At 37.9% G+C, this 13,340-nt stretch overlaps 1 protein-coding gene across 1 annotated transcript in view; it reads left to right on the top strand.

Annotated features, from left to right (window-relative positions):
* ZPLD1 (zona pellucida like domain containing 1) overlaps nt 1-13,340 on the top strand; it is a 50,273-nt gene that overhangs the window by 10,792 nt on the left and 26,141 nt on the right. The window contains exons 2-3 of the mRNA XM_066340691.1: nt 7,303-7,472; nt 7,597-7,710. The gene's annotated coding sequence lies outside the window, so the exon portion shown is untranslated. The remainder of the gene's footprint in view (nt 1-7,302; nt 7,473-7,596; nt 7,711-13,340) is intronic.

Raw genomic sequence — 13,340 nt, 5'->3', positions numbered from 1 at the left:
GTAAAGAGGTGATGTAATAGACAATTAATACCCAGTCAGTCTAAATTGCTGACAAGAGCAGGTTGCAATCACATAAAATGAAAGCACTAGAGGGTGAAACAAGTGAGAGGAGTTAACATTGAATTTTGTACATTTAAGCCTTAACTCTAAATACAAATTATAGAGGAATTAAAGGAACATAATGCATATGGAATCCCTCTGATTCCAGCCTTTCTCCTGAAAAAATCCAGTGAGTTATTTTAGCATAGGGCATTTGTGGATTGGTGCTGTATGGGTGGGAGAGGAAAACAAGCCTGACTCGTGGTAGCAAGAATGTAGGATATGCATATGGATTTTGTATGTTGCCTTGAAAGAAGAAATCAACGTCATGAATGAGAGGACCGTGTTTTTAACTTCTGGTATCCCTCTTGTGATGTTATTTGTAAAAAGTTTGATGGCCATGATAGAAAGCTGCCTCTGCAGTATCACCTCTCCATTAATTGAGGGATCTGACTGCTTGACTAAAACCTAGAAGACCTAGGTTTAATGCTTCTCTAGTCCGAGAGCTTTATTTTCCCTTTGTTTCTCAGGACAGTGCTTTAGGCACTAATCTAGAATGTATGCTGGACTGGATTATTCTCTTATTTGCTGTAATTGACATTAAAATCTTTGTATAACCAGTTCAGTATGAACTGGTGGGGGCTAAACCTGTTACCACTAACCCGGGTGTGAGTTTCACCCTTTGACCTAATGGAGTGGTCCCCAAGGTGGAGCTGGAGGAGGGACATTCAGTCTGCTCTACTGTGCATTGGGTAAACGCCCTGGGGATGAAGTGGGATGAGAGCACAGTCTTGGTAAAACCACAGGGACGACAGCGGGACTGATTTTATCATCAGCTTATCATGATTAGCCATACCTGTGAAGATGCCCAAAATGGGAAGCAAATATTTATTTAACAGGGCACAAAAATGGTTTCATTCTCAGCTTTGATAATGGCCGTGAAATATCCATCTTGAGTGGATGCAAAGTCATCTCCTTTTTAGCTGATGCAGCCACTAATCCTGGTAACTCCTCCTTGCACAGGGAGAGCTGTTCTGGCACATGCCCCTGCTTGGTGGGAGCCTGGGGCAGAAAGGTGTTCTTGTGCTGGGTGCTCGTAAATGATCTGAAGATGAGTGAAAATCGATGCACCCTTGGCAAATTATGATTTGGGAGCTCATTATCGCTTTGTGAAACTCATTTTCCAGCCTACTGATTAGGCTTATAAAAGCACAGTTTTAATATGCCTCCTGCCCTGTTTTTAATTCCCTGGCTGACAGTAAAGAAAATTCTGGCCAACTCTCAGGACAATTTATACTCTTCTTTTATCTTGGTGGCGTATTGATCCTGCTGAACATTCCTTCTGCAAAATAATGAACATGCATCTTAAGTGCAGTTCATAGAGGTTGTGTAGCAAGCTTTTTTCTTCCTAGAGGCAGTTTGCTGCCTTTGTATTCTGAGAGCAGGTGCAACCTAGGAGGAATGGGTCAAGGCTCTTCTGTGGAAAAATCTTTCTGATCTCTGTCACTCTTTTCTACTCCTTTGTTAGAGGTTCCTGACATTTAACGGTCTTATTGTTTTGAAGTTTTAATTTTGCATTAAATGATAGAAAATTGTCCCAGTAACTACAGCAGTGACTGGGAAAAATCTTATAGAAAATGGTCTTGGGGGTCTGTCCACAAATTGACTAATCATGGGAAACTGCATTTATTCCACTAAAGCTGCACTTGCTTTTTTTTTCTTGAAAATAAGTAGCCTAAATTTCCTCTGCCTCCAAAAATAAGAGACCTCCAAAAGAAACTTCTAGTGTAATGTAAACCAGGCTCTAAATCTCAAAAAAATCCCACTTATGCCAAAGGAGGCAGGGGGAACCATTTGGCTTGGGGAACTTCACTGGTGTATTAAAGTACATTAAACTCTCATCCTACCTTACTTGGTGAATTCTTTCCTTTCTGGAGAAGCCCCAGGCTGTGGGTGCACACATGATCTGCAGCAGTGCTTGGTCAGGCAGCCCCTTTGCCCCAGTTCACTCTGGGCTCTCACTAAACTGGAGCAGAAGCTGGGACTATCCTCATGTAATTTTTCACCATTGTGAGCAGGGCCTGACTCTCTGAAAAGGAAATAAAGGTCTCAGGATTCGTCCCTGGAATAATGTCAACTTCAGGCATATTTCTTTGCAATGCAAGCTAAACTACCTGTATTTTTCCAACAAATAATTATTGCCTCGTTCACCCTACACTCTGGAGGAGAACAGGCTCGCAATCATATGAATGAGGTAATCTTTCAGCAACTTAACACTAAACTTGAGAACAGATGAAATAAGGAAACCACTTAGAGGAAAATGACCTCTCTGTGATAGCCCTTTCTCAGAAATAGAAGATTTGCTGTTCAGCACCAGCAAGTGTGTAGGGAACCAGCTGAATGGGAGAATCTGTCCACTCCTCTAAGTACTTAATGGGACACTTATTTCCCTTTTCTAAAGAAAGGCTGGTGACATCTGCATTTAGTTGAAGAAGCTAATGGCAGAGGGAGACAAGGAAAAAGGCTATGCTGTAAAGCAAGAGGACCAGGTGAATGTTCCTTTCAGGTCAAAAATGCCCTTTCTTTCTCATCTGAGGGATGAGAGGGCCTCTGCCGAAGAAAAAAATGCTTTAACTACTGAAAAATTAAGTATAATCTAGGATAGGAATAAAGACTGTGGGTTTGGCTGGGAGGTGGAAATGCATTCATGAAGGAGGGTGCCTCAGTTGTTACACACAAGTGTGTAGTGTTTAAGAATTCATCTAATGCTACCAAAGAGTGTGCATATTTGGAAACTGTAGCCTTAAAAACAAACTTGTGTCTTGTGTGTGAAAAGGGTAACTCTCTGTGACTGGAGATAAGATAGCAAATAGTAACATGGTGAGTACTTTTTTTTTTTTTTTTTTTTTTTTTTTTTTTTTTTTTTGGTACAAAATAAAAAAAAAATTGTATTATCCAAGAGGAAGTTGAATTCCAGATTTATTTTCACACTGAGCTGTCGAGTCTGTAACTGTCAACATGAAAATCCATTTTCAAAGCAGCCACAGGCAAGCTAAGGTCATCTATGGTGTAGATGTAGATTCTGCAAGTAGGGGCTTAAAAATCTAAAACTAAAGAGCAGAGCTGTGAAATAAAAAGGAGTTTTCAATCAAGAAATGAATTGGTTTTAATGCTGTTTGAAAGCATAGGGAGTATGTGATTGTTACCACCGAGCAGGCAGGTTTGTATAAATCCAGAGAAGCTGAAGGAGTCTTGAGTGTGTTTTTTATTCCAATTCCAAATTTGTAGCCACAGTCATTTCTAATTCATATTTACCTCTGCTAATACTGAAACACGTTGATCTTTTGATGTATGTTGTTGTGTGCTAGTAAAACTAAAAGGGATTTTTTCTGTCCCAGGTGTGTGGTCTGTACCAAGATAAAACTCATGTCAGGGTTATTTACAATCATTTCAGGTCATTTTTGCCTTTGGTAAAACTTTGCCTAAACTGGATTTGGGTTCTGTGACGTTTCAGTGCAAGTATAACTTCATGATCATTTTCCTCCCTTGTGCTCCCTGTTCTCCTAACAGTTTGCATTAGAGAGATTTAAATTACAGTTGCTTTGGCAAGATAGAAAGTGAGCTAGATGGTTTTGAGGTTGAATACTATTCAGTTAAAATTGGTGTGCACTTTCTTTAGAAGCCGATAATGTAAACAGCCATGACAATTTTTAAGCCATGTGTTTGTGTGAGTACATTTGATTATAACTAGGGAGGAATCTCTCATGTAGTATTGACTTTTTACTCTTTTTTTCCTTGTGGTTACAGCACGCATTGATTAGGTACAGTAAGAGTTATATACGTTGTTAATCCAGTTTAGCTGGGGTTTGAATTAAATCTGATCTTTCCTAAAAGAAATTTGGGAAGTAATGTGAATTACTTATATCAGGGGGCTCAGTGTGGACATAATACTGAGAAATGCCTAGAAAAGTAAGTGTGTGTGGGGTTTAAATGCAGATGGATACAGCTATGTGAAACACAGAGCAGCTGGAGAAGGAGTGGGGTGATGTTTGGAGGCTTTAAAAATTTCACTATCAGAGGAACTGAATGTAGATGATGTGGTGAAGTCTATTGAGGGAATCCATAAGAATGCTCTCAAATATAAGCCTATATACACAGATAAATGTTCCAAAAATACGCCAGACTTTGACAGGTTATTTTGTCAGAAAGATCTGCTTGCTTGTGTTTTGACAGCTGAGGTTGTTCTTTTAACTAGCCTCTTGTTTTCCACACATATTTTAAACATTTGATGTTGACATATATTCTACAAAAAGCATATGACTAGAAAAATTACTTATCTGATTGTGTATAAAACTTCCTCTGTTCCTAAACAATTGAGATGTGCTGCTTTGGCTGAATTGTTCCATTAGAAGGTCATTTCCACTGCAGAACTCATTTCGTGGATGTTCCAGCAATCACTGTGCACCTTCAGAGCTCGTTTCCAAAAAACCCAGAATACCTCTTCACAGGGCAAAGCATTTCACTTTTAAACTGGGAATGGGAAATTCATATGGCTTAGGACATTGAAGAATATTTTGTTTTGAAATAGCCTCTGTGCTTCCAGCTAACAATCTAGCTGAGGTTTTTAGAATTTCATATTAGCAGTGAAGTTCTGATGTGCTCTGTGTTTGGTAGAAGCAAGTTTAAGATAATTTCAGAGCTATCTATAAGAGGATAATAGTGATAAAACCCAAGATTTTTTTTTTCTGGTTAATAATAAAGGATTTTATTATCCATCTCATTTTTATTTAAATAATTGCAAATCTGGCAAAATATGTAGTTACATTGTAGGCAAAACAGCAGTAGAATTTGGCTTGATATGGACTGATTAAAAATCTTTGGACATAACTTTTTGTATGAAATTTATTCTCCTCTATTGAGGTTTTCTATTTTCTTGTCATTTCTCTGTCTCCTCACAGATATTTAGAAATGGGTAGGAAGGTGTGGAAACTTTCCAAGTTTTGAAGAAGAGGGAAAAATAGTTTTTGTTTATGTATTATACATTTCCATATGAAAAGAGAAAGTTCTTTAGAAGCTAATTGATAAATTTAGTAATCAAGCTGTGCCCAAATCGCCTCAAAAAATTATGATTTAGAAGAATCAGTTTGTTTCATTTCAAATAATACAAAAAATGTGAGTGAGATAGACAGAGGGATTTGTGGAATGGAGACTGATTTTTAATCAGGAAATGAGCAAGATGTCTCTTCCTCATAATGACATACATTTGGAAAGTTTATTGTGACCTATTCATAGAACTATGGTCTTATGTTGGTTCTGTCCAGAATAACTGTTTGATGTCATACTGAAAACTTTCAGAACCATTGAATATTATACAGAGTGAAAATAGTTTTCCTTATGAATAGACTCTTAGATTAGAGAATCAAATATTTAGGGGCACTTTCTCTCAAAAGTTAATGGTGAAATAGGTCGAGGTTTTTTTCTGTCAAAGAATTCAGGGATTTTATTTTATTTTAAATGCAAAGAATAGAAAAACAACACATTATATAGCAGGGGAATTGCTGAGTTCTCTATAGAGAACTTAAAAAGGAAACTTGGATTTTGGAGGGCATGTGATATATCCTTCAAGCCTCTTAAAGTTATAGTGTTATAGCAGTGAAAGGCATTTTTTTGCTAAGAACAGGGATTTGTTGATTGATAGCTTCCTATAAATAAGAGCAGTTAAATAATGATGAAACATGTTGGGCGGTTTTTCACCCTGCTATGGGGTTTTAATAGATTTAAGGGGAAAACTGCTGCCCTTCCAGGTGGCAGAAGCTGCTTAATGTTGGGAACATCCAGGTAATCACTGTTTCCCTGAGCAGGATAAGGTGAGAGGTGCTTGCCAGCAAGGACTTTCGTAGGGGGGCATGCTGTGACCTGCTGGGTGATGCAGCCACAGTGCTGCTTTGAACTGCTTCTGCTCACACACATGAGCAGGTAGAAGTATGCTCACCTCAGCCAAGCTGCTCCTGCAGCTTTTGGGGGAGAGCTGTGTCTCCAAGAAGAGCACAACCACAGGTCCTCTGTGGGTAGCTGCTGGTGACCAGCTCCTTGAATATGTCTCATGTAATAAGGACCGTCCCACAGTCTTGTGCTTTGTCTCCTTTTTTGGTTGAAAAACAGTCTGCAGCAAGGGAAAGGTGGGATGACACCTGTCAGGATTTCATTGTGTACATACTCCTGCAGAGGAAGGAAACTCAGATGTTGCAGAAGCTGTGATTGCTGCCAGTGGAAACAGAAATTGCACTGTGATCTATGATGGTTTGATGTTTTCAATAATCTCATCTGAAAACCAAAAGGCAAGTGATGGCTTTTGGTATTGGACATGTCTTAAATAAAAAAAACATCATAAATAGAGATTCTCATTTTGCAAACCTGCTCAAGGTTAGACTGTTCTTTATACGCACTTTTTTGTGAAACCGATGTAACATAGAGGAATTTTAGTTTAGATTGGTGCGATGCTTCAGTGTTAAGAGGAAAATCTGCTTTCCTCTGTCACTGCCCTGACACTGGAGGCTGCTGAGGAGGAGGCCAGTCAGTGCATCATGTCAGTGCTGGTTCTGCCATGGCTGCTCTGTGGGGCCTGCCTGGGTTGCCATCAATGTACACAGTGTGCTCTGCAGCACTTCGATGTTTAAGAGGAGCTGGCCAAAGTGAAGACATGGCAGAGGCAGGGCTTTTCTCTTCTAAGAGCTGCCCCACATCCCAAAAATCCGGGTACCTCAAAGCTGTCTCTATGATGCAAAAGCCTACAAACCTGGCCAAAGGCATAACAAAAGCTTCCAGGCATAGATGGTTACAATACAAACTGAAGAAGCAGAAGGAGGAAAAAGTCTAATGCCAGAAATGGGAGTGAAACATCCCCTTCCAAATCCCAGAAACAGAGGAGTAGATATTATGAAGCAGGCTTAGTTTCTAGCAGCTTGATCTTTGCTTTTGTGTGTACTTGGCTTTGTGTGCATTGATGTCCTGTTGGTAATTATCATTCTGTTGACACCTGTATTCATGATGACACCCCTATATCACATTTTCATCACAGCGTGAAATGTCGCTCTTTTTGGCTTTTGTTTTGTTTAGTACTATGAGTTTAGCCTGGAGCTGAAAAAAAAAAAATAGACACTTCTCACAACACACAACGGTACATTGATAAACTTGCAGTTTAGATACTGATCCTATCTCAATGCTTCCGTCTCTCTCCTTCCTCCCACCCCTCTTTTTAAGCAGACAAGGTTTTCCCTCAACAAGCTGATGACAGAAGAATTTCTCCAGGTTGATTGTTTGCCCCACATGGTCCTCTGTATTTCTTCATACAAGTGGAGAGAAGCAGATCAAAAGCCTGCAAGAAAAAAACAGGCAGAGGATTGAAAAAAAGCCACCATAAAGAACCTACTCAGGTTTCATTCTGATGATGAACAGGCTTGTAAAGTATTCTGAGACCTGTCAAATTTTCCCATCAGAAACCCAGACCTATTTTAAAAAGAATTTTCATAATGAGTGTCTCTTTTCCTCCATCCACAGGCTTAGAGTATTTTCTGAAAAAGTTCTGCAGGGCAGAGGGGTTGGACAGTTGATCACATGCAGGAGCACGGAATAGATGGAGTACAGCTGACTCAACAACTACAGGGGATTTCGGTAAGTGCCCACCATGTCAGCCAACTAGAACTTACTAAAATATTGGTTAATATCACAGAATTCATTACTTTTAAAAGAAAATTCTTTCTTTACCACCTGTCAGACAAATTTAACCTCACCAGGAAATCTCAGTGGTAGTTTGTTGGGGAAGAAGTATTCAGGGAATGGCTGATGCAAACATGAAGATGTTAGCATCCAATTGTGAGTGACTTTTGCAACTTAGCTTTTTCCTAGGTGTACCCAGGCCAGACTTGCATTAATAATGCCAGGGGAGGAAGGTTATAAGCCCTGTGCAATGTAGAGGCTACCAATGTATGTCAAACCCACTCGTGTTGCTTTCAGGAGGGGAACAATCAATTGCTTGAAGGAGACGATGTTATCCAACTTGTGTCAGTCACCCTGTTCCCACAATCATTGCATTGATGGAGGAAAATTTTGATAAGCAGCACTTCTTATCTGGCTCCACTGCAATTGAATGACAAGAGTTCGTTGATTGGAAATTTCATTGTTTCCGGTCACAAAGCTGGCTGGACATGGTAATTGCACCACCTTTGTTTATTTTTAAAGTAATGATAACAGCGATATATTCTTCAATGAAAATCGTGGGGATTTGAAATCAAGTCCTCGTTAAGCTGATGAACTGATACTGTCCAAATTGACATAGTTACTGTAATTGCCTTATGTCCCCAGGGGAGGAAAACCTTAAGAGCTGCAGAAGATGGGAATGCTGGCCCTGACTGCATATTATTGATCAAAGAATGGTTTTACCAATGCATGGTATTTTCTTTTCTTTCAGCTAGATCTTAAGCAGTACCCCTAAGACTTGTTTTACAGGTTGGTCATAAATTACTACATATCTTATTTTAAGTCCCAAATGGCCACAACGTGGACTCAAAACATGATGAAAGAAATAGCCATAAGTGAGTCTCTTCTATTCAACATTAGAAATAGTTTTTCTTTTTAAATATAAATCTGGAGACGGAATCTCTTTGATTTCACAATTTATGAAATCTGTCTTATTACACGCTTCCTTTGACCAAGATATTAGCAGCATTATTTACTGCAAATTTGTTTAACTTCCAAGGAATAGATAAGGCTGTACTCTACAGCAGCATTACTCTACATCCTTACTGCTTAATTGTTGTTTCTAGAAGTGAGGAAATTGAAGTAATCATGATGGCATAAACTCTTGGTGCTTTTTGTCAGGGAAGTCTTGTTTTATTGGTAACTTTTCAAGCTGCAAACAGATGGCTGTAGTATAATCTACTTGCTAGTGACATCAAGCATTATTTTACTGAAGATTTATATTTATATTGCTCTCTTCAAAAACATAAAAAGACTAATTAAGTAGAATGAGACTCATTTAGATCCTTATCTGCCTGTGTGATTGCAGGGCTCTGAGGCCAGGCAATAGGATTAAGAGCATCTCATCACTAGATCAGTGTGTTTGAATCCAGACCATGGTTAGAGGCGACTGAAGGCCAGTAGAATGTGATGACACTTCAGGGCCCTATATCAGATAGCTTGACAGTCTCTGTAAATTTGCTAGCTGATGGAACCCCTATAATGATCAGTGGTCTGAGAAGGAAATCTATAGACTGAATGTGCATGCATGGAAAATGTATTTAAGCTTAGGAACAGTCTCTTAGTTCCAGGTTTTAGGGACAATTGTCGTACACTACCTGTGTAGGGGACATGACACAGCTTTTACTTTTGTGCTTCAGTTCCACATGATCCTGGACTTGCTTAGTCTCAGTGATTGTCAAATTGCAGTGTCTCCACTGAAAGTGAAAGAGAAACATGATGTAGACCAGCTGCAATAGAGCTTAATTGTCCCATTTTTTTCTCACTATTGGATTAATTAGACAATATCTTAAACACTGTAGTTGTGTTTGTTACAGATACTTCTATGTGTGCCTGCCAGTCTGTAAGTGAATGGCACAGCTGGTGTTTATCTGATGGCTCTTGCTTTGTAATCAGCTTGTTTATAGTATTTTGTAGCTGAAGTTAGATAAGGAAAAATGCAGCAAGATTTTTATTTTCATTTTGTGATGTGAGTCAGAAATGCAGTGACCTCGATAGGGAATCGATCAATGTTTTTAATTGGTTTTATGTTCTTGGCGTTTCAGTTGAGTCCACTGAAGTCACACTAAGGAGTTTAACTATGAACCACAAACTTAAAGAAAAGCAGACCACAGCAAGCCAAATTATGTGGATTTTAATGATTAAAAGGAGGTCTTGATTTGTCAAGAACATCCAAATTTGAGCTAAAATTGTCTTTTCAGGCTATTCATTGCAATAGTCTCCAAATCTTATACTGAATTTCCTTTCTTTTTTTTTCTCAGCTATCTTGCTGATGTCAAAGTTTTTCTGATGCAGTAGACAACATGAAGAGTGTAAAAGTGAGAGGATAATCTGTTGAAAATCGTTTAATTCAGGTCCAAGGCCTTGACTAAAATCACTTTCCTAAGACCAGTTTTCCTTGCAAATCTACTTTTGCCAGCAGCATTCCGTGCTTTGTATCTGCACAAATGTCCTGTGGGAAACACGGGTTAGTTCATGCAGATTGGAAGAATAGACTAGAAATGAGTCTTTTCTGTGAGGCTCAGGAGATGTCATTTGGTGCATTTCTATATGTAGAACTTAAAACTGATATGTGTTTTCACACTTTATTGAGGTGTCTGTGAACCATGGATTTGAAAGCATAATTTCAAACAGAGACTTACATTCATTAACTTATCTTTCAGATACATAATTATGTACTTATATTGTATGGTATTATTGGCATGATTTGAAAGATGCTAGCATTTTCTTAGCATTTTAAAATAAATATCTGGAAGAGAGATATAAATATACTGTTGAGGTTGCTTTTGTGGGACTGCAAAGCAAGTATTCTGGCAATATTTAAACTAAAATTTAACTGTTCCATCACTAAGCAGAGCTATGGTGAAAATAATACGGGCCAGTGTAGGGGGAAGATATTGCATCTAAAGAATATTATTTCACTAATGGATGTAGGAAACACTAGAATAAATCTGTTATTTAGCACAGAATAGTGGGTAAACAGTCTATTCTATGACCTCAGCACCTGAAAGTGAATGTATTTAAATAGACCTAGTAAGTCAAGATCTCTGGCTTGTTGAACAAATAGTTTTTTAGGTTTATTTATACTTATTTAATTATATTTTCACAGTAGTCTGTCTCCTTGGAAGAAGAGAGTATGCTGCTTTGTATAAAACTGGAAATATTTCATAAAGGCACAGCATTCATTTGCTCACTCATTCTCTTCTTACATTGTAAATATGCAGTTAATTTAGTTAATTTTCAGATTAGATTAACAAAAAACTCAGTGCATCCAAGGATTGGTTGAAAAAATAAAGACAAACATGTATACTAAGGTAAAATGTTTAAAAGTTTGTTAGGAATGTTTTGAAGTACTAAAATGTATGTTTTTGCTTTTGGATTTTTTTAACAGCCTATTGGCAGTACGGTACACCAATTAAATGTCCCTAGTCATTAGGCAGACAGAAAAACATTCTTAGCTGGATTTTTTCCTATTTGAGGTTCTGAGAGGAAGCTCCAGATGGACCTGTGCTAGTGCCTCTCTCTAAACACACCTGTTTTTATAGATTCAAGAGCTCTGCTTGGCTATAAGGCTTCTGCTATTTACCCAACATACATATTTATTTCTCACGACAGTAATAAGATTGACTAAAAATACTGAGCTGTGAATTCTGGAAGCAGATGTAGGTTTTCAGCATTCCAGGGTTTAAAATTATTATTTCATTTCAATTCATGAGCACACTATGTATTGCTTCCATATAAATAATTTAAGATTGTGAGTATGAGTTGCCCATTGTAGTGTGCTGGTGAAAATTTGAGATCTTTCAGACTGAAGTTTAATGATTTTGATGTGGCTTCCTTTTCTGGAAACTTTCACATTTCTTTCTCGGACCCTTTGGGTTTTTTTGTTCAATGAAAGAGGTTATTGTAAAAAGACTTGAAAATAAGTCAAAATTCTTTTAACTTACACTAGAATTTTTTGAACCAAAGCAAAAGCTTTGTTTTTCAAAAATTGCAAAATTTTCTCTGGTCTCATTTTGCTTGAATAGTATGGGCACCTACTTAATGCACAAAACCTGTTGGCATATGAGACTTTATCTGTGATTGAGAATTGGTCAGGGAAAGCTCCTGATTGGTTCTATTAGTATTTTGATTAAGGAGGTGTTCCAAGCTTTGACCCAATATTTTCTTACAAATCGAACGTATTATGGAGCTAATTCAGGATTCTTATTTATAAATCTCAAGAACTGAGGGAGAAAATATGACTAGAAAATACATACAGGTCATTCTGGGGCCACATAATTGATGCTGAAGGCAAGTATCTCCCTGACTAATGTGTATTTTTTAAATCATGGTCTTTCTCATTCAGTCCACAGCTGCTGTGTTCTGAATAGCTAAGAGAGAGAGTAGTTTACTTATTTAAAACAAAAACATTCTCACCTTTTCCGTGCGAGAAAAATCAGCTGATTTTGTACATTCTGAGGTGCACTGATTTCTGATGCTTTTTGCTTTATTGTTTCCTCATATATGTCCAATTATTGCACTTGCTGTGAGCTCTCAAGTAATTTTGGCAACATATAGGCTGTCCATAAGTTTAGCTTCATAGGAAACTGTTGAATTTCAAGGTATAAGTGTGTGCCTCTGTGCGTTTGCATTTGTCATGCGCATATATGTGCATGCATGTCTGTATATATTTTTCCATTTTGCAGGTTTTCCTAGGTGTCAGAAATGTGATGGCACTATGGGGTCTGAAATCACAGAACACTCTAAAAAAAAAATATATAAGTGTTTCAAAGTCTCAGAACCAATTTGCTAGACAGGATTACCCACGAACCGAGAGAAATTTTGTAGTTGAAATGTGTCTTAAACTTCTTTGCATCTCGGTCGCCCTTTTTTCTATAAGAACCCTTTTAACAAAAGGCAATTATCACCTTTTGATAGGCTTATCTTTAAAACACTTGCTGTAAAGATCCAAGTCCCGTTTTATCTGCATCATAAGACCCAAGAATATAAAGTGGGCAGCGATAGTGAAAACCATCTGGATAATTTATTTCAATAGGATGTACAAGTTAAAAGAGAAAGCTCCACTGAAGAACTTGAAATAGGGAGGTATTCTGGTTTTGTTCACTGAGTTACTTTTAAGTGATGGCAAACGATTTCGTGTATGTTTAGAGGCAAAGTGGCTCTGGATGACCTGACAGTGGCACAGTAAATGCACTCCACATTTATTCATATCTTGGGTGCACATGCAGAAACAAGTGTGGCAGGATAAATGCAAGCCAGAAGGACAAGGAGCTATTTCATCACGAGGTATTGAGATCATCTTGTTGAACTATGTAATGATAATTTGAAAATATGTCTATGAGAAGTAATGTTCCTATTCCATTACTTGTGGGTACCTAATGTACATTGCTAGACAACATTTACGCAGTTATTAGGTGTACTAGATATATATGAAAACACTTGTAAATGCCACCAGCTTATTATGTGCTCATCGCATCTATGATTTTCTTTCAGAAATTTTTGTTATTACTATTAACTCTTCTTTTTGAAAGACATATCCAAAC

This window comes from Sylvia atricapilla, chromosome 2, assembly GCF_009819655.1.
Source record: "Sylvia atricapilla isolate bSylAtr1 chromosome 2, bSylAtr1.pri, whole genome shotgun sequence".
NCBI classification, from domain to species: Eukaryota; Metazoa; Chordata; class Aves; order Passeriformes; family Sylviidae; genus Sylvia; species Sylvia atricapilla.
The sequence above is the reverse complement of the archived record's forward strand: the minus strand, read 5'-3'. Positions and strand labels throughout refer to the sequence as shown.